Source organism: Cricetulus griseus, chromosome 2 (genome assembly GCF_003668045.3).
Source record: "Cricetulus griseus strain 17A/GY chromosome 2, alternate assembly CriGri-PICRH-1.0, whole genome shotgun sequence".
Taxonomy (NCBI): domain Eukaryota; kingdom Metazoa; phylum Chordata; class Mammalia; order Rodentia; family Cricetidae; genus Cricetulus; species Cricetulus griseus.
Window position 1 is genome coordinate 161,777,924 of NC_048595.1, and position 25,755 is coordinate 161,803,678.

The window sequence follows — 25,755 nt, forward strand, 5'->3', positions numbered from 1 at the left end:
ACTAGAGATAGTCCTCTAGCAAGGTTCAAAAACATTCTTTAGTTTCGCTGAAACTTCTCATATTCACACATCTGTTCTTTCTATTTGGAGGCACTGCCCCTTAGCACAATAATCTTTTTTCTAACAGTTCTAGAAAAACATTCTTCTCATTTATTACTTATCTTTTTTCATTTATTTTATATCCTGCATGCAGTTTTCCCTCTCTCCTCTTCTACTGTTCCTTCCCCCCCCACCCCCTATCTACCCTCACCATCCACTCTTCCCTCTCCATTCAGAAATGGGCAGGCCTTCCATGGGTGTCAACAAAGCTTGGCACATCAAACTGAGGCAGGACCAAACACCTCCCTTGCATCAAGGCTGGGCAAGGCAACCCAGCACGGGGAATGGGTTTCCAAAAGCCAGCTGAAGCACCAGGGACAAGAGTAGCATAATAAACTTTACTGGTATATTTTTGTCTCACTCAAGGTCTTTCATTGGGTTTCCATGTTCTACCAGTGGCTGAAGTATGTCCTCTAACATGTTCAAAACAAGGTCCAGCCAGCCGCATCTTCCTGGGTCTCTGTGCTTGGGCTGCACTTGTACTTGAGCAGTAGTTTGAACACAGATAATCTGTACCCTTGTTAAGCTCTCAGTGATGACATTTTTTTTGTAAGCATCATGTGACTGTGGGGAGTTATGATGCCAGTCCATTTCTGCCCATTTGGAGAAAAGAGTTTAGCATGGTTTACTTTACTCTGTGTTGAAATTAGTCATTTGAATGGTGATCACCTTTGCCTTCCGGGTTGGTATGTCTGCCATAACTCTTTCCCGACACAGCCTGTGTTTTGTTGCCTGTTTTCCTTTGCTTTGGTTGGCATGCAGATTTCAGTATTTTATTCTGGAGATGTCTTGTTATAACAGTCTTCCAGATCGTTTTCCATTCTGTTTTTGCTTTACTCTCCATCACAAGCCCTGTGTTGATACATCTGCACAGATCTGTTGGTCCACTCCATCTTCTATACCAATGTCCTGTCCATTCTTCATCCTTTTAAACCATGTGCTGTGCCATCTTATTTTCCTATGCCTGTTTGGCATTTGTCACCTAAAATGGGTCTCTAATTTGGAGATGACTTTGCTTTTCCTCTCCTTCTTCCCTGAGCTCTCTCACTCTGCTTATGTGTATTCTCTCAATATGACTCTCTTTCTCTCCCTTTCTGTCTCTCTCTGTGTCTCTATGTCTCTGTTTCTTTCTCTGCCTCTCTCTGTGTTTCTGTCTGTGTGTGTGTGTCTCTGTCTCTGTCTCTTTGTTTCTCTGTCTCTTTGTGTCTCTGTCTCTGTCTTTCTCTCTGCATCTCTGTTCTCTGTGTGTGTTAATCTGTCTGTCTTTGTGTGTATCTGTGTCTTTCTGTCTCTCTCTCTCTCAGCTTATTTTTGTCTCTAAGTTGTTTTGACACTTCTTCCCAGATTTCTTATTTTATTTAAACTATTTTCTTCACTGAAATTTGTTGTGCTATTATCTGTTTGTTGGATTTATGGTAATTTGCCTGGTATACATGGTTTCCCTTTGCTTGACTGAAACATGATTTGGTGCATGTCTTCTTTGTCTATTTTTTTCTCTGATTATCAATTTTTCTACTATAGTATCTGTAATATTTTTCTGATAATTTTTATTTCAGCTAATAGCTGACTGGACAACTCCCTTTAAACCATCTGTGTTTGCATAAAGCTTTTGGGGAGGAGGAACCTATGATAGTATCCATGATAGTCTGGTTTGTTCACTATGAAGGACTCACAGTAGTCTCCAGCATAGTCTGGCTTGTTCACTATGATGCTACCTATCACATATAGGGTTGTGACCATATTCATGTATGCAAGTCAATTTCTCCTTTATCTCTTCCCCAAGGAAAGAAGAGATTAGGGGTCATAAGACTGATTAATGTGATTAATTTCTTCTCTGAACCTCTTCTCCAACAGGCATGCCTAGATACTGCATCTACATATTGTCTTGTTTATTCTAACTCCTGCATTCCTATCTCTTAATGAGGCCCAACTGCTTTTGCAAACTGCCCATTCACTTTAGATCAACTGTTCCCCAAAAGACTTTGCTGCTTTTGCACTCTTCTACAAACTTTGAGTACTGCCAACTTTGTTTGAGGTCTTTGGCAGATCTTCCAGCATCTACCTGCTGTAGTTGCAAATGTATTGCTTTTGGCAGACCTTCCTCAATAAAGGTGGGCTCTGTGTTTCTGCTTCACATTTTCCTTGGTGTTTTGAGATAAATTCAAAGGAAGTGGATGGGTCTATCTGAACACAGCTGTGTTAAGGGTAGATGTCCCTTCTACACAGCTGTGCATTCTCTAATGCCGAACCCCTGAATCTCTAGCAGCTAAGGCTGTATCTGGGAAAGGTGTGAGGTCCAGGAATATTTGTTAAACAAAATGAAGATGTACAGAACCAGGCAAACACTTCTCAGATGTAAGAGCAGAGACAAAGTGTATTGAAGAACTTTCTTTAAAAAGAATTTCAACAAAGAATGTTCCTGGCTTTTCATGAGATGAGTAAGGAGGCAATACCTTCCAGGGCCTTCTCATAGCTCAGACATTCCCAACCTACTTCACCCATCTTTGTTGTATCTTCTTAGCATCAGGCTCTCCTTGAGCTAAGTATTATATCTGATACCCAGGAACCTATAATATCTTTGAACTCTATAGAAGCACCTTATATACTGGGTATTTTAAACCCTAATCTGATATCTCGCCTCGGTTTTTATGCATATGTTTTTAATTTGTTTCTTCTTGGCTTACTCTGAAATTGGCAAGGGCCCTTTCCTCTTTATTGTACATTTTTAGAAAATTAAAGGCAAAGAAATTCCTTTGTACCCCAATTTCAGTAAATAGCGGTGATATAACCATTCACATCACCCACAGCAAGGCCCCTAAATTCCACTGGTGGCCAAAACTGTGTCCAGATGCAGACGTGAAGGAAGAATTATTCAAGAAGTAAAATACTATAAAATATGAGCACTTAATTTCAGTCCTTGTGAGCTCCTTGGGGTCTTTAGATTTAGGGACGGGTGGGAGGTGAGTAGCCTCCCCTAGATAGGACCATCTTTAGTTAACACAGCATCTCTCTGGCTTTCTTTTTCAAAAAGAAAGCACCTTTGACTGGAGGAACCTATACCATCTCAATTCCCTGAGTGTAAGATGTGTGTTTCAGACTGCTCTCATGGTTTGCATTAAGGGGAAACAATAGATACCTGAAAAAGCAGATTTGAGGGTTCTGCTTTCCCATAGGTACCACTTAGAGTATTCAAATATCTAATACAACACTTCATTCATTGGTCCTGTTAGAAATCACCCATGAATGATTTCCTTTATTTTCTTTCTCTCTCATGAGTCATACAGAATCCCTCAGATTACTCATAGCCTTCTCCCTGCTGAGCTAACAGGAATTGACTACCCACACCTGCCCATGTCTGCCTTCAAGTAGTGTTCACACCTGCCTGGGCATCCACACTAAGATGAGCAGCATCACAGGAGAGGAAAAGCCAAGGAGATGCCTGCCTTGTCTGCAGAAACAGGATGGTCAGCTATCTAAGCCCATAGCTGGAGTCACCAGTCTTCCTTCTCCCAGGCATATATCAATGTTACCCTCATAGTTCATGTCACCAAAGAGCTTTCTCTTATATGCCTGAAAATCTGTGCCTACTCACCCTCCCTCCACCTTGGAAACATATCTAGATATTTCCCAGTCACCCTGGTTTACTGGGAACAGTTCTAGTTACTGTATGGGTGTCTGCTTGTCTTAGAAATGAGTTTTTAAATGACGAATTGTGTGACGTATTTATTTAAAAAGCAATTGATACTTAAGTTTTAAAATGCAACACCAATGAGAATGGATCTAATTAGAAGAGATGTCCTTCTTTTCTTGCCTCCTTTGTTGAAAAAATACTGGCTCACCATGAAAAGGAGGCAGGCAAAGACCCAAGTCCAAGTCCGAAGGACTTACAGGAAAGGTAGAGATTGGTGCAGCCATGGACGCCCTTGCTGGCTAGGCTCAAGGAGGGTTTATGAAGCTTGAATGAAAGATCCATTGCAAAGTTTGGGAGGAAGAGGCAGGCATCCAAGTCTGAGCTTGTTTTAATATTCTGAAACAATGGCTTCAGAATAATGTTGTTCCCCAGGCCAAGGAAAATGGCACTTACAAAGTCTGAACCTTCTGCATGGCTCTCTCGTCTCCTTTTCTATGGCTATAATGTGCCAGAAACCTCCCTCTGTTATTTCATTTATGGCAAGGACTTTGGGTCTTGCATCTGGTTATAATGGTGATCTATGTATGCCATCTACAGTGGACATGGCTAATGATCCTATTTTATTTCTTAATTAAGAATTTGAAAGTATCACAAATTACTACAATTAACACACATTTTCTTCCTCATTTATTTACTTATTTAGATCCTAAAATTGCACCCTTAGCTTAAAACAACTGCAGGGTTTGGAATCTGTTAAAATATATAGCATTCATTAAAATATGCATTTGTCCCCAACAATGAGTCATTGAAATTCAGAAATGGTGCTGTTATCTATGTATAGGAAATGCTTCCAGGCAGAACAGCCATTGAATTCAGGCCATCCAGCTTGGTAACACAAAATTTGAATTTATTGACAACCTCTTAGGTGACTAAAATAAGCTGAATATTTTCAAAATAGCCTGACGTAGCTCTTGCTTCACATTCAGTGTTGTTGCTCTCTCTTTCAAAGCTCTTGGAAACTGTGAGCATCACACACTGTCAGAACATGGCTGTTCACTAAAGATGAGTGATTTTAAGCTGGTTGAAGTCATCAGGCTGGTTTCAAAACAATGGTATTTTGAATACTGCTTAGCATCAAATTATCTAGTAATTTTCAAGAATCAAGCTTAGCTTTGATTTTGGGGGTCTTTATTTAACTTTCTAGCTGATTTAAATAGAGACACAGTTTAAGGAGGGGACTGGAAGGAACCAAAAAATACATTGTGAACTATACTACAATGATATTCATAGCAGTCTTCTTTATAATAGGAAGAAAAATAAAAGGGCCAAAATGTGCAACAATAAAACATTGGGTGAACTGTAGTACAGCTGAAAAACTAGACATTCACTAAACACTGTGTGTCTTATATAATGTATGGCTGCATTGCCCTAAAAACAGTAGCTTCAAGCCACAAAGATACTAGTTCACAGTTCAGCATGTCAGAGATCTAGGCATAGCTTCCCTAGTTACTTTGACATGGGCCTCTCATAAATTTGGAATGCAGATGTTTTCTGTCAGTCTTCTTAGAAATACAATGGAATTGAATCTAAGACTCTGATACTAATCTGCACAGCTATGAACACCTGTTGGGGATTTTTAACAAAAGTTATTTATAATATCATATTTAATTAGAAAAATAATACATGAAACCCATGTCTACAGTATGACCCCTTTTTCAAACAAAAAACAATATATCCATGTATACATAAAGACAAATCTAAATGTTTCATGAGTTAATGGTGCTTTACATATAGATCTTCTTTTTCACTCTGTTTTTCTAAATAAAATTATTGTTCATAAGTTTCAAATGTATCATTAAATAAAAAACAAGGCAATTTAGATTTTCCAGTGTTTCTAATCTCTAATATCTTTTCAGGGCTGTTTATCACTTGAATCATTTGAACAGAAGATCACAAGACCACTGAGAGCAAGGAAACTGTGAGTATGTGCTAGAACTGTTGCTAAGGCTATGGCATCTAAAACAGCTGTTGGCACTAGCAATAGTATTATGAAGAGTTAAAGTTGTTTTCTTCTCTCTGAGATCACTGGGGCTTCATGGGAACTGAAACTTGCCTGAAAGAGGTGGGTTCTATGAAAATGTTCTTCCCCTTGAGCCGGAGTCTCTTCTACTCGATTCTTAACTGCTTCCAGATAAGAACTAGCATAATCACATCACCATCTTCTTTGCAAAATCCTAAAGGGAGAGGTTCTATTCTTATGTCAAACAGAGATGAACAGATCTGGCACTGCCAAAACACATTGCAAATTTGAAAAAGGAGAGGGATGAGTGAGACAGATGATAGAGCCACTAATAATCTCCATATTTCATCAGTTTTCATATTTCACATCCTAGGAGGGTCTCAGTGGGGAGACTTCTAGCTCAGGCTTGGAAAGACATCTTTACCAATGTAAATTTTGTGTTAAGGTCACTTACTGATGAAAATTACTGTATTGTCAAGCACAAATGTGTTGACTGGTTGACAATCACACTAGCCACTCTATACTAACACAAAGCACAAAGGTAGCTTCTTAGGGCAGGACAAGGTGTCAGGATAGAAGGCCCAGATATCAAATACTAGTGGATCTCTTTCCATGGGGAGCCATAGGACAATAGATGTTATAACAGATAACAATCAAGATACTAATGTCATGCAGTAGGTAAGAAAGTTACTCTGAGAAATTAGGCTGCCACATAATTTTGAATAACCTGTGTATTTGAACTCAGAGACATATTTCTCTTTCATTATTTTGAGTGCTGGGGCATCTCTTCCAAACTTGTTGGCAACAATCTATATGTGATGCCTACAGTGTGAATGCTATGAATGACTTCACTGTACCTTTATGGGTTGATTTGTCACAAAGAAGTGCATAAGAGTCTCTAGCATTCTCGTATGCTTTAGAAGCCTCAAGTCTGAAATGAAATAAATAATTTGAAAGTCTGTAAAATGCATTTGTGAGCAATCTTGTCGGAAGGTAATAATTAGAGTGGGTCATTAGACTCGTAGTTTTTCAGAAGTCTGCAATTAAATAAAATCTTGTTTTAATTTTTAGTAATGGAAGAATGAATTAAAATTTACCTATTTTAGTATTTTTAAGAAGACTGACATAAATAACAAAAGATAATGAAAAGGATTTCAAAATGATACCACTGACAGATCAGCACAGAAAATGATCACTACTATCAATGTGCTATTGCCATTATTATTTTGTGGTTAACACAGGCCAGTTAATGAAGTAGCATCTGTAGTGATTACCTCTACTGGGAGGCTGAAAGAGACAAATAAAGCTTTATGTCACCCCTTATAACGCCCTGCCTTTCCTGACAAAATTCAGGCTAGGTACACTTTTGTACAATGGTATAAATGGTGGCTGAGGGCTGGAAAGGTGGCTCAGTGAGTAAAATTTCTTATTACAAAAGCTTAGTGACCAGAATATTATATGCCAAAACCCACAGTGGAAAGAAAGAACTGACTCCTGAATGTTTTCCTCTGACCTTTGATCTCTGACCGCTATACCTATACCATGGCATGTCTTTACACACACACAAATAAATAACAATAATAAATATCTTAAGTGATGACTGACTTCATTTTCTCTGCAGTCAGGACATGATATGTTCAGTCTCACCCCTATTCTTGGTATCTGTATCTTTTAATGAGCTATCCTCAGAATTAACATTTTAAAAATTGTAGTTGTAAGTCCATTTATGAAGAATAAAAAGATAAAATCCCATTAGTCACTATGTTTGGAATCACAAATTGATCACCAGCTGATGAGAACTTTTCTCATGACTGAGGAGTTGTGAGAATAGAGCCAGACGAGAACGCTTCCCATGTTTGAGCCAACATGGTTGTGTTGCTTTCTGTGCCATCTCAGTTTCACCTCCTTCCATAGCCAAAAAAAATAAGTAAATATTGCAAATCAGGGAGCCCAGCCAGTTAAGATCATATGATGTCAACCTATATAGAGCTTTACAGCCCATGACCCAAAATGTCTATTTTATAAATGAAAAAATGAAGGCACAGACAAGTGAGGGGCATGTCTAAGGTTATAATAAAGAACAAGTATTAAGCTGATTCATGAGGGACCACACTAGTTTCCTATTTCTGATGTAACAAGTTACCACAAACTTAGAGATTTAAAGCAATTTTATAGTGCTGTAGGTCAGAGGTCTGATACAGATCTCACTGTCTAAAAACAAGATACTTGCATGACTGGTTCTATTTTAGAAACTCTGAGAACAGTCCATTTACTTTCCATTTCCAGCTCCTAGGGAACTGCCTATGTTCCTTAGCTTGTGACTTCTTCCCCTACCTCTAAATTTGATACTGTTGCATTTCTCTTGACAATTCTCTAATCACATTTCCAACTGCAGCTGGAAGCAGTTTTCTGCTTTTAAAGGAAGGCCTCACATGACTGGGCTGGATCTAAGGTTTTCATCCTTTTGACACCTAAAATACCACATGCACAGGTTGATGGGGATGCAGATGTGTGTATCTTTGAGTTGGGGCAGGCACTGTTTTGTCTGTCACAGGCAGAAGAGAGAAAATATGATAATTCAATGGTGTGTTGTCTGAGAAAAAAATATTTGTAGGCACCTGTCAATGCCCCCTCCATTGTCTCTGAGATAAAAGCTTCTATACTGGAGGCAAGTTCTCACAACCAGCTTTTTTTGGGGGGGAGGGAGGGTGGATGGAAAAGAAGGAGGCAGGAATATTCAGAAGGAGAAGGGATGTGTCACAAAGCTTCTGCTCATCCCATAGAGACCTCTGAAATAGAATTGTCAAGAGTGGCTCAGCCTTTAAGCTCTTCTCCCTTTGGTTGCTCTGACCACATCAAACAGTCACAAGACCTGTTCTGTTGAGGAAGAGTATAACCCATGGACCTTATTCCACACACAACTTCCAAATGCTAGGGTGATGGGTCCTCTATTCAAGCCTAAGGATCCAAGCAAGCCACTCCCATAAAAACCAACCCTAAGATTCTTGTTTCCATATGAAAAGAAGAAAATCAGTTTGGTATGGTCTATTTGAAATGAAACACTTCTTCCAAAAGCACAGACTAGTCCTAGAAGTAGAGCTTAGGAGTCATCAGGGAAAGAGCCCAGCATTTCATCCATAGTTTAAGATTAGACAAGACTGGGTTTAGAAGAAGAGTAGAATTTTATTAATATTGCATGAAAACTCAAGCAAAACTGGGCAAGGACAACATGGGGATAGATGAAGATCAATGGTGTTGGCTCCATTATTAAAAACACAGATGATGAATTATTGGATTAAGATCCAAAGCTAAGTCAGAAATCCATGGCTCTGTCTAAACTACAACAGAGAAGTGGCTATTGGCAGAGTCAGGGTAGGCAGTTGTGATGGGAACTTAAGGACCTGACAGCTTCTCAATTGAGTTGAAAGCAGGGTCAGCCAGGGAAATGGGTGGAGTGCTGATGAGAAATCCTGTTTCAATAGAACTAAAGGCAAGAACTTAATTACCAAGGAAAGGACATTTTGTATTATTAATAGATTAAGGAGCAGGCTATGGTGTTGTATCATCTGGCCTATGAATGTCATTTGGACCAAGTCCAAGGCTGATCCTGGCACAGGAGTGAGAGATGCAAGGGTCAGAAAGATGTGTGGCAGAGCCATATGCTCACTCTGGGGGTGGTACTCTTACATTATCTCAGGGCTGACCTCAATGCTCAATTTAACTGAATCGAGTCTGCACTCACAGAAGCAAGACAAAGACTGATTTGTTTCTACCCTTGCGCCCACAGGGTTCTCACTCCCTCAGGTCAGTGCTGAGCTCAGCATCCGCATACAGGTCCAGACAGACTTCATGGACCACTCGCACACCTCCACTTTTCCACACATCCAGACCCCACAGTCAGGAAACGATATTTACTAGAGAGACAGCTCAGTGGATAAAAGTGCCCACCACTTACTTAAGCCTGATGAGTTAAGTTCAGAACCCACATAGAGCCACCTGGGAGCTAACAGACCAGCTAGCCTCAGTACACTGTGAAGTGGAAGAAACAAGAGAGACCTTGCCCAAAACAAAAGGGGGAAGTGAGAACTGATTTCAGAACATTGTTCCCTAATTTCTACATGTGTCTTGGCATATATGTGCCCACATTCATATTCATGTATATATCACACAGCGTGTGTGTGTGTGTGTGTGTGTGTGTGTGTGTGTGTGTGTGTGTGTGTCCGCGCACACATGCACTCCCACCATAAGCACATAAAAACAGAAAAAGAAAGAAAATAATGGACTTCCACCCAAGTACTGCAGCTATGTGTATGGCAGCAATTGCAACACTCAGGAGCCAGGGACAGGAGGGTTATTTGTTTAAGGGCAACCTGATCGACAAAGTGAAGTCCTAAAATAACAACTATTTGTTATCACTTATAATAATAACAATCAATATTTTTAAAAAGTTCCTACAACAACTATTTAGTAATAGTAACAATAATAATATTTTATAGAGGGAGTTCCTACAACAACCATTAAATGATAGTAATAATATTTTAAGGAGAGAGTTCCTATATCTTCTCAAAGCATTACACTGGGCGAACCATGCTTGGTAACAAAATGAGTTAGATTCCCCTGCATGCCTTGATTAAAGTGACACTTGTGAAACAGGGCTTTTCCCACATGCAAATGTCATGAAAAACACTCGTGACACCTATGATCCTCACATTTTACCAAGTACCTCTACTTACATTTTCTTTGGAATTTCATGGCACTGATGGGTGGGAGCGAGTACCATGTCCTTTGTTCAGGTAAAGAAATTGACTCTCAAATATGAGTTCCTAATGCCACAAAGTGACAGTCTGCCTGGCACTCAGGCCCTGTGAAGATAAGCTGCCTGTAGCCAGTTATTACAATAAAGCCCTCAGAGAAAAGAGCTATGCATAGCAGTGCTGGAAATTTGGGAGAAGCAGCATCAGGAAGAGTAGAGAAAACTGAAGAGGAGATGGTCTGAGCCGCACCTTTGAGATTACTGTGTTTAGCTCTTTCTAAGTCTGACTTGTTATTCTGAGCTCTCAGAAGCACTTTCACTCCTTTATCTCACCTGATAGCTCAGCAACCCTGCCAGGCAGGCATAGGGCAGTTAAGAAAATAAAACCCAAAGCAGTCATGTGATTCACCCAAGGACAGATAGGCATTTGATAGCAGAGTCATGGCTGGGACCTAACCTTGAGGGTGGTTGTATTTGCAATGGATGGGGCAGTAGAGAACTCTCCAGGCTGGCAGGAAGGAGCAGTTTATTAAAAGAGTATGCAACATTAATGTGAAAGTTTAAAGGGTCAAAAACAGCCAAAATTTAATATAGCCTATAAGGAATAGTGATTCAGGTCACAGGCATTGAAATGATGACATAAGATTATGATAGAGGTGTGGGGGGATATAGAACCCATTGGAGAGAACTAGAAGGTTCGGGAAGCAAACAATGAATGCATGTTTGGAAATCTGGCACATGATGGGGTGATTGCAAATAAGCAGGAAAGGTGGGGGGAGGGGTGTTTGATCCACAATGTCAAAAAAAAAAAACAGCTTTTTATGTTGGAAAGCTAACATTCGAATTCCATATCAAACAAAAATGACAAATACTGTAAATGAATCACAGGAAGTTAAAAAGCTAGGCCTTTTTTTTAAGTTTTAAAATATTGTAATAAAATTCAGGACGGTATTTTTATGCCAGGTCATCAGGGAAGAATTTCTTAATATTGAAAACAAACACAAAAGAGAAGGACAGATTGGATGGTGTCAAAATTTAAGTTTTCTGCACAGCCTAATACAGCCTGGGCAACACTGAAAAGAGAGGTGATGGATTTGGAGGGGCTGGCAGCTGCATAAAAAGGTGCCCTGCTCTGTTATCTACCAGCGGAATGCCAATTACAGCAGAGTGGTGCCATTTTACACCTATCTCATTATCAAAAATTCAAAGGTTTGACAGTGCCAAGAGGGTATCGTTACCCTGAAGAGACTTCAAATTGTTTCTAATGTCTCCTAGAAGTGAAGAGATGCATGCCTTAATGCAACTAAATTTATGGCACAACATCTACCCTAGATACTGTTATATATTTGTGGTTTTGTATTTTATTATTTTTATTTAAATTCTTTAATTACCACTCATATTTACATATCTATCCCCCATTCCCTCGCCCTCCCATCCACCCATGTTCCCCACCAAAACCCCCAACCCATCCCCCAACTCCTCCCTAGGGACAGTGAGGCCCTCCACTAGGGACCTTCAAAGTCTGTCACATCGTTTGAGGGAGGGCCCAGGCTCCCCTTGCTGTATCTGGGCTGCCTCCATAGGGAATGGACTCCAAAAGTCCATTTGTGCTCTAGGGTTGAAGACTGGTTCCACTGTTAGAGCTTCCGTAGACTGCCCTGGCCTCCTAGCTGGCACCCACATTCAGAGGGCTTGATTTGGTCCAATGCTGTTTCCCCAGCTTTATGACTAGGGTCTCCATGCTATCAGTAGATCAGTTCCTCTCCAGCCCGGTCTTGGCTCCTTTGCTCATTCCTCCTCCCTCTCCACAACTGAATTCCAGAAGTATGGTTCAGGGCTTAGCTGTGGGTGCCTTTTATGCTTCAAACAGCTACTGGATGAAGGCTCTAGGAATGGTAACTAAGATAGACACCAATATCATTATAGGGGAAGGGCATCAATGGCATTTTCTCCACCACTGCTTGGATTCTTAGTTGGGATCATCCCTGTGGATCCCCTAACATTTCCATTATGCCAGACCTCTCTCCATACCTGTACTGTCTCCCTCTGTCAAGGCATCTCCTTTCTTGCCCTCCTTTATTCCTCCCCTGTCTCAGTCCTCTTGTTCTCCTCCCCCTCCCCTTCATCCCTTTCCACCTCCTTCCTCTCCACCCATGCCCCATGCTCCCACTTTGTTCAGGTGTTCATGTCCTTCTCCCCTTCTTCGAGAGACTATGCAATCTTCTCTTGGGGTCCTCCTTGTTTCCTAGATCCTCTGGCAGTGTGGATTGTAGACTGGTAATCCTTTGCTCTATGTCTAAAAATCATATATGACTGAGTACATACCATGTTTATCTTTTTGTGACTGGGTTACCTCACTCAGGATGGTTTCTTCTAGTTCCATCCATTTTCCTGCAAATTCAAGATTTCATTGTTTTCTTCTGCTGAGGAGTACTCCATTGTGTAAATGTACCACATTTTCTCTATCCATTCTTCAGTTGAGGGGCATCTAGGTTGCTTTCATGTTCTGGCTATTACAAATAATGATGCTATGAACATAGTTGAACATATGTCCTTATTGTATGAATGTGCATTCTTTGGGTATATGCCCAGGAGAGGAATTGCTGGATCTTGAGGTAGACTGAATCCCATTTTCCTGAGAAACCACCATACTGATTTCCAAAGTGGTTGTACAAGTCTGCACTCCCACCAGCAATGGAGGAGTGTTCCTCTTTCTCCCCATCCTTTCTAGCATAGATTGTCATTGGTGTTTTTGATTTTAGCCATTCTTGCCGGTATAAGATGGTATCTCAGAGTTGTTTTGAGCTGCACTTCCCTGATGGCTAAGGATGTTGAGCACTTTCTCAAGTGTCTTTCAGCCATTTTAGATTCCTCTGTTGAGAATTCTCTATTTAGTTCTGCACTCCACTTTTTAATTGCATTGTTTGATGTTTTGGTGGCTAGCTTCTTGAGTTCATTGTATATTTTGGTGATCAGCCCTCTGTCAGATGCGGGGTTGGTGAATATCTTTTCCCATTCTGTGGAATGGCATTTTGTCTTGCTGACTGTGCCCTTTGCCTTACAAAAGCTTCTCAGTTTCAGGAGGTCCCATATATTAATTGTGGATCTCAATGTTTGTGCTACTGGTGTTATGTTCAGAAAGCAGTCTCCTGTACCAGTTTGTTCCAGGGTACCACCTACATTCTCTTCTAGGAGGTTCAGTATGGCTGAATTTATGTTGAAGTCTTTGTCCATTTGGACTTAAATTTCGTGCATGGGCATAGATGTGGATCAATCTGCAATCTTCTACATGTCCAAATCCAGTTATGCCAACACCATTTGTTGAAATGCTTTCTTTTTTCCATTGTATGACTCTACCTTCTTTGTCAAAAATTGGGTGTTCATAGGTGTGTGGGTTAATATTAGGGTTTTCAATTCAATTCCATTGGTCAACCTATTTTTGTGCCAATACCAAGCTGTTTTCAGGACTATGATCTATAATAGAGCTTGAAATCAGGGATTGTGATGCCTCTGGAAGTTCCTTTATTGTACAGGGTTGTTTTGGCTATCCTGGGTTTTTTGTTTTTCCATATGAAGTTAAGTACTGTTCTTTCAAGGTCTGTGAAGAATTGTGTTGGGATTTTGATGGTAATTGCATTGAATCTGTAGATTGCTTTTGGCAAGATTGCCATTTTTACTATGTTGATCCTACCTATCCAAGAGCATGGGAGATCTCTCCATTTTCTGGTATATTCTTTAATTTCTTTCTTTAAAGACTCACTTTGGTTAATGTTACTCCAAGATATTTTATGTTGTTAGTTGCTATTGTAAAGGGTGATGTTTCTCTGACTTCTTTCTCAGCATATTTATCATCTGTATATAGTAGGGCTACTGATTTTTTTTGAGTTAATCTTGTATCCTGCCACTTTGCTGAAGGTGTTTATCAGCTGTAGAAGTTCCCTGGTATAATTTTTTGGGTCATTTATATAAACTATCATATTTGTAATACATTTATTGATTATGTTTATTGTGACATCTTTGCTATAATAAAAGTGGGGACAACCTAAATGTTCATTAACAAGGCAATGAAGAAACAGTGCATACCATAGAAGTGCACATTAGTGAGTTGTACACACATATGTGGGACAATGGTCTTTAAAAATCTATACTGAGTTTTAAAAAACAAACCATATGCTGGTAGAGAGGGGCAAGCCAATGATGGAGCCCTTGCCTAACATGCATAGGATTCTGGATTTCATCTCCATCACTGAAAAACATAAATAAACAAATAAATAAATACTAGATAAAAATTTAATATACCATTTACATCCATATGTAAAACATAATTCAATGTCACTGAGTACATTTCAGACAGACACGGTAAAAGCATAAAAACACAGAATAATGCAAACAAGTTCAAGACATTGTCTTTCAGAAACAAAAATAGACTCAATAGACTCATGGAGAATGGGAAAAGAATTTAATTACATGTGTAGCATTTTATTTGTTTAATTAAAAAGTAAAACAAAGTCAGTATTATGTGTTTAATATACTGAATGATTTAAGAAAGGGGGAAAGGAAAGGAAAAGTTAGTGATCACCAGCCTTTCTTTCCTGGGGGACATGAAAAGGCAACAAGGAACAAGAGCCTGCCAGGCAACAGGGCAGGCAACTTGAGAAATTATTTAAGGCTTTGGATTTACAGTGATTTGAATGCAAAATACATTCAGTAGAAAACATGCCTTGAGTTTTGCTCTTTTCCTCGACTGGTAATATGCTGTGTGGTGCTCTCCTACAGTCTAGGAACACCCAGTTGGCACAGCTCTCTCCAGCAGAAACATCAGTGGCATACTGCATTAGTGAGCTACAGTGTTCAGTAGGTCAGATGTGTTAACTAAATCTTCATCTCCCAATACTTTCAGCTTATCACAATGCAACTTCGTCATATATGAAGGAGCAATTATACTGCAAAAAATTAAAAATAAAATGATCTTAACTAAAATCATGGGTCAATATCCCTAGAGATAGTGTGTTGGGAGAGAGGGACCAGCTGGATGTCTACATGAGTTTTAATTGCATCTAGGAATTAAATGTGTTATGATTTGACCTGGTTGCATTCCCTAGGGCATGGACTGGAGATGATAATGGCAATCCTGCTACACTAGTGTTAGCACCAAATGAAATAATAAATGTGGAAGGACTTTGCAGCTCAGCAAGACTGAGGGACCTGCCATTTCTCATCTTCTTCTTTGTCCCTTTCCAAGTGCACTAACTGAGCACCATGCATCCGACAGAGTAAGGCTGTGCTCACACGAGTCCCACCGTGCCCAGTGACAGTTTTCCTACCAAATAACTCCAGACTCAAAGTAGACTCCAGTGAGTTCATCATGGATAATGTAATTATAAGAAGCAGCAAATAAATCTACAGTATTTGGCTTCTTGTTTTTTAAGAGGAGGCAGGGAGAGAAAGAATACAGCATATGAGAAAGATTATCCTCTACAGAAACACCACCACCACCCCAGCCACTTGGCTTGTATTCAAACTCACCCAGTAGTATGTCTCTAATGTGCTGGGTAGCTATAAAATGCTTTATAGCCTGAAGGCCCAGCTTTGCCCTGATACAGGAGTGTCTGTGGTCTCCAGCAGATGTGTCCATTTTCATCGCTTCCTGAAAAGCAGCATGGAGACTGGAACCATTGGGCTGTCCTTTCCTCTCATTTCATTTGTGTGGGAGTGCTATATGTGTGTGCACACTTCTGTGTGTACATGTGTATGTGTGGGTACACATTCATGTGGAGGACAAAAGTCGAGCTGGCATGTCATTCCTCTGGTGTCACCACACCTTGCTTTCTGAGGCAAGGCCTCTTCCTGACCTGGAGCTTGCTGAGTAGGTTAGGTTGTCTGGCCAGTGAATCCCGGTGAATCCCAGCACTGTGATAAGCACACATCTTTACACTCAGCTTTTCAGTGGGTGTTTGACACCAAATGTGTGTACTCATGCCAAGGTACACTCTTAACGAGTTGAGTGATCTCTCCAGCCTGCTGAACATTCTCTGTTCCTAGACCCTTCTGTGCCCATCAAGTAGCAGGAGTACAAAAGAGAACCAAAGAGACTAGGGGGAAGATTAAGTGGAGCCACTCTGCCTTTTCTTCAGGTTCAATCTTGTTGCTGTGAGAAAGAAGAGATCAGCTGCTTTATGATGGAGAGGAGAGGGGAGAGGAGAGAAAAGGAGAAGGGAGGTGAAGGGAGAGGAGAAGAGAGGGGAAGGGAGGGGAGGGGAGGGAGGGGAGGGGATGGGAGGGGAGGGGAGGGGAGGGGAGAGACATGGCAAGAGTAGAGGAGAGGTGGGGAGATATAAGAAGAGGAATGTAAAAGAGAGATTTGAGTTCTTAAGCTGATGCAGAGGAAAGACAGTAACGAAATAGGAGAGAAACGAACATTTATTTAAACAAGAAAATTACATATACCTTTTCCATCAACACACCTAATAATATTCTCTGTATGAGTTTATGATTTCATTTGTCTGAGAGTTAGAGAGGATAAAATTTTTCCAAGATCACAAAGAGAGTGAGGAACAAAGAGGGCTCCAAATTCAAGCCACTTCATTCTTGTAAGATGTCTCCCCAATGATGCCAGTGCCTTCTCCAAGTGTTAGGCCCCCACAAAAGACAGAGTGACCATGCACTTGCCTTGGCCATATGTGTTCCCCTAAGGGATTTTTTTGTTATTATGGTACTGTAGATAATGAGGAAGACCCAATCTAAGACAGCCTCACATTTACAATCTTTCTGAAATAACTCTCTGCTTAAAACATACCCATAAAATAAATATGATATAATATGATCTCTGCAGAAAATGTACACATTGCTGTGTAGCTGGAAGTGTCTATGCTGTAGCACATTGCCATGGAGAGCATAGCACTGTGTCTATTCACAGAGATACAGGGGAAAGATAGGACTCCAGAAAAATACAGACAAGCAAGAATTGCCGGGGTCCTGGAACATACATGAGGATGGAGGAGGATCTGGGACAAAGCTGAGTTCTACTCAGAGCTGTGAAGTTTCTTCCTAAGGTGGAGTAAACTCAGAGTCTTTGGTACAGCTATATCTCTCTAGCTGTCAAGTGGTCTCTTCCCTTGGGAGAAGAAAAGAGAATCTTGGGAGAAAGGGACCCAATGTGTCTTGGTTAAAGCATGGTCATTGTGAGGGATGTTCCACACCCATTGCTTTTCCCTCAGATTCTCCAGCCCCTCCGGGCATAAGCCTTTCCAGATCCAATCTTCCACCTCTCTTCCTACCTACATTTTCCCTATGCTCTACTAACCACTGTTCCCTTCATGAATCCCCAAGGCCACTCTCTGACCTCTACCTGTGCTCCAAGTTAAGCACAGAAAAAATTGAAGCTAGAATATATATAGAAGAGAGAACAGATGGCATTTGTCTTTTAGGACCTGTTGCTTCACTCAGCACAATTATTTTCTAGTTCTATCCACTTACCTGCAAATTTTATCATTTCATTTCTATTTGCAACTGAGTAATATTCCACTGTGTGTATGTACCACATTATTCCTTAGGGGTCACCTTCTCTCTCAAATTCTGGGTTTTTTTTTTGTCTGTACAAAGCCCATTTGGGGCTTCTACAGTCCTTATGTTTACACCACAATATATGTGAGTTCATATGTGCATCGGCTCTCTTGTGTCTAAAGAAACTATTTCCTTGTGGTCATTCACCACCTCAGGCTCTTATGGTCTTTCTGCCTCCTCTTCTACATAGAACTCTGACCTGTGAGGGTAGGGATCATCCCATTTCAGGCTGGGTGCTTCAAAGTCTCTTGTTCTCTCCACATTGTCCAGCTTGTGGGTTTCTATGTCAATCACCACATACTTACAGAAACTTCTCTGATGAGTGTTAAGCCATATACTGACCTGCAAATTTCACATTTTTCTTATGCATTGATCTTTTAATGGACATCTGGGTCTATTTTGTTCCCTAGCTATTGTGAATAGAGTGGCCAAAAGCAAGGATGTAAAAGACCTTCTGCAGCAGGGTAATATCTTTTGGGTACATGCCCTGGAGTGGTATAAATGGGTCATGTGGCAGTTCTCTTTCTAGCTTCTTGAGAAACCTCCAGACTGACTTCCAAAGTGACTACATTAATTTGCCCTCCTGTGGACAATGTAGAAGAGTTCCCCTTTCACACATCCATGTCAGCATTTGTTGACATTTGTATTCCTGATGATGACGATTCTGATGGGGGTAAGGTGCAATCTTAAGTAGTTTTAATCTGCATTTTCCTGATGGTTGAGGAAGTTGAACATGTTTTAAAGTATTTCTCTGGCCATTTGTTATTTCTTCTGTTGAAAATTTTCTTCACAGACGTAGAGAAAACAATCTAAATATTTTATATGGAGATACTAAAGACTAGGGATAGACAAAGCAATGCTGAACCAAAATGACACTGGGGGGTGTTATCACTAACCATACATCATTTCACATTATGCTATGGATCCATAGGAATGAAAATAGCATGGTGCTGGCACAAAAACAGACACTTAGATCAGTGGAGTAGAATTGAGGACCCAGATGTTAAATACAAACAATAAGAGTTACCTAGATTCTTTTACCAAGATTCCAAAAATATACCTTGGACAAAAAATAATAACATCTTTAACAAATAGTGATGGAGTAAATGGTCCCCATGCAGAAAGATTAAAGTAGAATCTTATCTCTCACTCTTAACAAAACTTAACAACAAATAGATCAAGGGCCTCAACATAAGAAGGAAAAAGTAGGGAATGTGCTTCAGCATATATACATATACACCCAGGAAAGGACTTTCCCCGGGAGTAGGTGTGGGGCATCAACAGACTGGGTCTCATGAAACTAAAAAGCTTCTGTACAACAAAGGAAATTGGGAATCAAGTAAACAAGAAACTTACAGAATGGGAAGAAATCTTTGCCAGTCATTTATCCAACTGAAGGTTAAAATCTAGAATATGTAAAGGGCTCAAAATGTTAATAAAAGATAATATCTTATTATGTAGCCCTGACCAGCCCGGAGCCTACTATACAGATCAGACTGGCTTCAACCTTGTAGTGATCCCGCTGTCTCTGACTCCCAAGTGCTGGAATTACAAGTGTGTGCAGCCATAATCAACTGGGTTTTCTGAAGCACCTAAAAGAAAACAGAGCTCCATGAAAGCCAGAAGTCTACATTCTACCATTCCACGACTTCCCCCACAATGAACTTCAGTAATACAGAGTAGACACTGGAGGGCTTCTTAGACAAATTCATACCATTCCTGAAGGTTCAGATCCAGAAGGAAGAAATGGAACAGAAATATCCCTTTGGGGAAATTTCCCAGGGGCTTCTAATGCAGATGATCTCAGGGGTGCAGGGGACCTAAATTCCTTCAAGACAAGGTCTGTGAGTCCCCTCTTCATACCACAGAGCCCAGGAGGGCATCTGGCACACTGTACATGCTTGTTTGAACTCAGCAGGTCGGGAGAGCCATTTAATTTGCCTTGGAACAGTCCCACAGCTGCACTGTGTGCTGTTGAGAAGGGTCACTGTATCCCCATGCATCATAAACATGGGCAGCACTGTTGAGTCATGGCCACTAGAGCATTTAAACTAAAGAGTGCCCGAGCCTATTCTTTAGCATTCTTTAAGCTAAGGCCCAGCTTTGACCTCTGCCATCCTTTCTGTTAGAGAGACTATGCTGCTGCAAGGAACGTTGCAGTAGAGTTCAGCTAGTCAACAGCATGCAGCTCATCATTCAATTGCTGCGTAGATGAGCCGGCTGAAGCTTAAAGAATGTCTCTGTCACTCCTCTCTAGACTTTCTCATCAGGGTGTCTTCCAAAGCACAGATTCTAAGAAGGACCTGTTTTGTTTTGGTTTATTTTTTAAAAAAAATGATGCTTAGATTCTTTTCTCTTTTTAAATATTTCTGCTGCAAACTCCAGGGAAATTTATTGTAAGAAGATAGCATCATTTTCAAGGTCCCCAGATAGCTCTTTCCACAGACCTGGCCCATGGAAAACCTTCCTCAGAGACCCAATAAATTCGAAGAAGGAAACAAAATTAGAGTTAATTAAGTGCATAATTACTGTTGAATGTGGCAAGCATACTTCTTTTAGACCAGGTTGATGGTGCAGGAGGGTGATGTGTTTGTGACTGCTGCTTATGTCTTCAGTAAACTGGGACTCTGTCTCAGCTCTAGGGTTTTCCTCAGAAGGGGGCTTTGTAGATTTAAGGGGTGGGCAGCAGTGGGTTTCAGAGAGCAAGCTCTGTAATGTCTCTCCCACGTTACCTATATTAACCAAACTGGACTCTGTACCCCATCCAACCCAACCTCGGTCAGCACAGCTTTTTTCCCAGCCACGTTCTGAGCAAATCTCATCAGTGTCACCAAATACTGAGTTCTTATTTGCCCTCCCCTCCTTTTCTGTCCTTTGTGTTTAGGCCTGCTTGCCATTGTAACATACTGTCTTAATGTTTCATGCATTTTCAGACATTCTAGCATCCCTGTCAACTTTGGGCTCTGAACTATCGTTTCAGGCCTAAAATCCACTTTTTAAAAGCCTTATACAGAGCCCCACATACTCTTGGTGGGAAACCCCAGCTAAAATTCGAATGATAAAGGAAGCATAACTCTTTAGTAGTGGGTCCCAGTGAGGCTGGCTGGGCCCATCTTCCTCACCCACATGTGCTCATGAAGAAAAACTCGGTCTCCCACAGTCGATGGTCCTGGGCCCATCTGCTTCACCGCTATGAGCCTTGTGGATTTCAGCTACTTTTCCTCACTACAGACCTGCTCTCACAATGCTCCCACAGTGCTGGGAGCAGATAAGATAAAACACAGCCATTCTGCAGGATCCAGCAAACTTCCCAAGTGAGTTCACAACAGAGCCCCTTCTGGAGACTCTTCTTCCTGTCTTTGGATCTGATGGTCATTAGGCCTTAGCTAACCCCCATCACACTGTTGCTGTGAAGTGTACTCACAGGTTGGCCAGGCTGCCTCTATATGGAGGACAGGAGGAGGGGTTCTTTGTTTTTATCTCCTGGAATGTTTCAACAGTTCCAGCCGTGGTTACAGTTTATGACTGTGGGGAGTTTCTGCTTGTTTGTTTTCCTTTTGAAAGATTCTATCTAGATTCCAGCAAACTTCCCAGCAAGCAGTACTCGGAGGCAGCTGGGGAAGGGAGGGCTGTTCCTTCCCTGTCATATGTCCTTAAAATAACACAACGGGGAGAGGTGAGCCCTCAGAGTCCCCTTGAGCTACCAACGATAGCATAATGAATTGGCTAATCATAAATGAGTCGCTCCTGAGTTCCAAGCGCTATGGTAATGAATTGCCAACGAGCCATTTGCCAGACTGAAGCCATATGGTAAGGGATGGGACCCTGGCACATTGTAGCCATACTTGTGGGTTTGTCTGTGTAATTGTTCCCATCCAGAACCTTCCCAACTCTATGGCTGCTAATTAACGTCCTGTTTAAGCTTCTGTTGTCAAAACTAATCATGCGTTTGTTTGATGCAGCTAAGTCTTATCTGGTTGGTAATGGTGACCATTAAGAAATGAAAATGTGTTTGAGTTCACACAAAAAATATCTGACTTTCACCCAGTGGGCACCCAAACCTAGCAGCACTGGCCTGTGCAATTTAATCCAGGAGCTTATTAAATCCAACAAATTATCATCTTCGACTACAGAAACACAAATGAGGACCTAGTTCATTAATTTCCCCATTGTTCTACCTTTCTGTGGGTATTACTCTAGTTAAATCTGTAGCTATACTGTGTGGATTTTATTATGACAGTGGTGATAATAAAAATAATTAGGAGAAGGAGATTCATTTATCAGAACAAGGCACTCTTTCAAAGGTGTACTCCCCGTTGATTTGATGAGGAAGTGAGACCTAGGGAGGAACGATCCCTTCTCATCGCCCCATTTCCTTCATCTTTCACATATAGATAGGTACCTGAGGGGAACTCAGAGAGTTTGAAGAACACAAACAAATAAATAAAAAGCTACCTTTGGAGGAAGGGAGAATGAAGAATTTTTATTAGTAAATAGCAAAGCAGATGCTAAGGGAACAACTCTATAAGGCTTTGTAAGTGCGGTAGGAAGGAGGATGTGGCTATGTGTGCTTTTCTTGCACTCCATGGTAATAATCTTCCCTCATCACCAAGGGAGATGGAAGGTGTCCTTTTTCCTTCACCCACCCCCTAATGCACATTCATACCCTCTGACAGCATTTCCTACAAGTTCAAGCAAAGGCTGCCTGTAACTCATGTAAACTGACTTTCCTTTAACAATGAATGACATGGGGAAACTGAGGCAGATAAGTCTGCAGCATAGTATTCCCTGGTTCTCGTGTTTCCTGTCAAACCCAGTGGGAACAACCACAATCTATTTCATGATTTTCTGTTTTCTCCCTGCATCCACGTACTGCACCCCAGAAACAGCCAATGTGTTAATTGCAGGGTCGAGGCAGTGTCTTCCATGGCATCTGGGACATGGGATAATGCAAACAAATTTCCATATGTGGTCCCTTCCAGTAGTCTTCGGCCCCCGAGCACCCACACTATGTGAGATCTTGGCTTCTTAAGGAGAAGCCGACATTTTAATTGGAAGCATCTGTCGCCTTCTCTGTTATTTTTGGCCAGTTTGGGTTTATTTGTATGAGCCCATGTTTGTGTACAGGCCTGCCTACATGGTTCACAAAGCCTAGCATTGCCTCTCCTCTCATTTTCTTCTCAAGTAGCTAACTGGGACATACCACAAGTCATTCGCATTTACTCCTAGATCTGACACAGATTTCTCTCAGGAGAGTCAGGGCGGGGAGGGCCAAGTTGAGAATGGAAAACCACCTTGGTGGGGAAAAGTGATGTTTGATGGGGAAAGGTCTACCTTGTGATGTTTACAGAAAGGTGTTCCCTGGCCTCTCAGGAGCTCTAGGCTCTACAGGGAACTTCTACAGGTGGCAAGCCCAAAGTGGCCTCTCTGTGCTTTGCCTATGCTCTGAGGCCTCTGTCCCCAAGTTCCCCACAAGTCCTACTCCCAGAAGCCTCAAGATCCTGATCTCTACTTTATTCTCTCATAAAAAAACCATCTTCCCTCCGTCTGACCTCAAATTACTGCCCCAGAGCCCTCCTCTCAACCAACAGTTCTACCCAGTAGTTGGGCTACATGATTTCAATAGAGTCCTGTCTTTAAGATACATCCACTCAGAATAGAAACTGATAGGAAATAAGTGTCTGCAGCCGACATGAGGACCACAAGATGAAATCAGCTCAGATAAGGTGAGTCTTAACCCCAGAGAGTGTAGTAACAGAAAAGAAGGAAATCAAGATAGGTAAAGGGTATGTGAAGACTCACTTAGAGCCTAAAGTGATTCAGCCATGAGCCAATGCATGCCAGACATCACCAGAAGCTAGGTAAGGCAAGAATGGTTCTTTCTAGAACCTAAAGGGATAGCACAGTTTTGGACTTCACACCTCCAGAACTGTGAGGAAACAAATGCATGCTGTGTTGAGGAATCCTGTTTTGGCCATTTGTCATGGCAGTCCTAGGAAAGCATTCACATTTTGGAAGTATCTTGAAAGATCCCTTAAAAACCCATATGTTAAAGGTTCCATTTGCAGTAAAGCCTTGAGGAACAACTTCATGGATGTCCCTGTCCCCTTCTCCTCTCTGCTTCCTTGAGGTGACCACATGACATATCACCTACCTCCGTATTCTGCCTCATCTCAGGCCCAAAACAATGGATGCAGCTGCCCTTGAACTGATCCTTCATATACCATAAGCCTTGATAGCCTCCATGTGTTGATTTTTTTCAGGCATTTGTTGTGGACACACACACACACACACCAATTGATTAACATGGAAACTAGAATACCTTTGCTGATATAGACTGACATGGTAACAAAATACTAAGGATGAAGGTGGGATGACCTGACTTCCTCTGGTCTGTCACATGGTTATGTCCTCTTGAAAAGGACACTTGAGTTTCTAGCCTGTGCTTCAAAGGAGGCAGATGGGACAATATCTGTGATACCTGGCAGCCCTGGTGCTACCTGTTTTACATAAGAAAAGGAAGTCATCACTATACAAGATAATGGCAACGTGACCTCAAAACCCAATTGTCTGATACCAGAAATCTAAAGAAGGAAATGATCAATGGCTCTTGTGTCAGGGAAGGCACTATAGCAGGGCCTAGTCTCTGAGTCCAGTGTACTCCAAACCTGTAATTCCTGCTTCTAATACATTAAGTGAGCATGAAAGGCAAAGAGCAGGGGAATGGATTACAAAGGTTAGGTAATTGGGTTACCATGAGGAAGCAATCCCAGCTGAAGCGGAGAGGCCCTTAGGACCACCATATCTCTGCTGATCCAGTAATCGGCCTTTTGTCCCAGCATGGAGAGAAGTGTTTTGCTCTGTAGAAGAAACTGGGATTTCTCTTGGTTCTCACATACATTAAATACTCATTGAACTCTCAGTCTCGGAGCAGTGGCCTGGACACCAAAGAGTCATGAGAGTATAGCTGTTGCCCTCAGTGAACACACAAGCTAATGGCAAGGCCAGACCACTAAGCAGGTCACTCACTGTTTAGAATGGTAGGTATTTTAGTCAGAAAAGCACATATCAAAAGCCCTACCTCAGCTTAGGGGACTGGGACATGCTCCCAAAAGATACTTCATAGGAATAAAAGTGGACCTGTTGACAAGAACACTGACAGCTTCCTTGTAGCTATCCTTCATTTATGAGTAAAATAAGAAAGCAGAAAATGCAAGAAGAATGAAAAAGGATCGGTGAGAAAGGACAAGAAAAATAATCATCTAGGAAAATATAGCAGTCTGAAGCCATCTGGCACAGGGACAAATGTCCCTGCACAAGTTAAGAGCTTTCCAGGAGCACTCTAAACCTGTAATGACAGCTTATAATGCATTAAGTGTGCCAGATTTCCTCAAAGAGAAAAAAAAGACTTGAATATTAAAACCCCACTGTCCACACAAGTGCAGAGGCATCCTGAATCCCTCAAACATGCTTAGGTAGATTCTCTGCTCTTAGCTGGAGTCGGCCCACTCCTCCTATGTTGACTTGTTTGTGGGCCAAGACTTATTTGTGTGGTTGATATGGCCCCCCTTTCTGTTGGTGAGGTTTCATCAGCAGTCCTGAGTTGCTTCTAACACAAGCTCCTCTTTCTATGCATGTCAGCCTGCTCACGGCGCCCATTTCTTCTTTATTGGCTGGGTTCCTCCAGTC

At 41.3% G+C, this 25,755-nt stretch overlaps 1 protein-coding gene across 7 annotated transcripts in view; it reads left to right on the forward strand.

The window, feature by feature from the left end:
- Positions 1 to 25,755, forward strand: part of LOC113833667 (urea transporter 2) — a 253,969-nt gene that overhangs the window by 82,316 nt on the left and 145,898 nt on the right. For all 7 annotated transcript variants that reach the window (XM_035440041.1, XM_035440040.1, XM_027397964.2 and 4 more), the window contains one exon: positions 5,647 to 5,708. The gene's annotated coding sequence lies outside the window, so the exon portion shown is untranslated. The remainder of the gene's footprint in view (positions 1 to 5,646; positions 5,709 to 25,755) is intronic.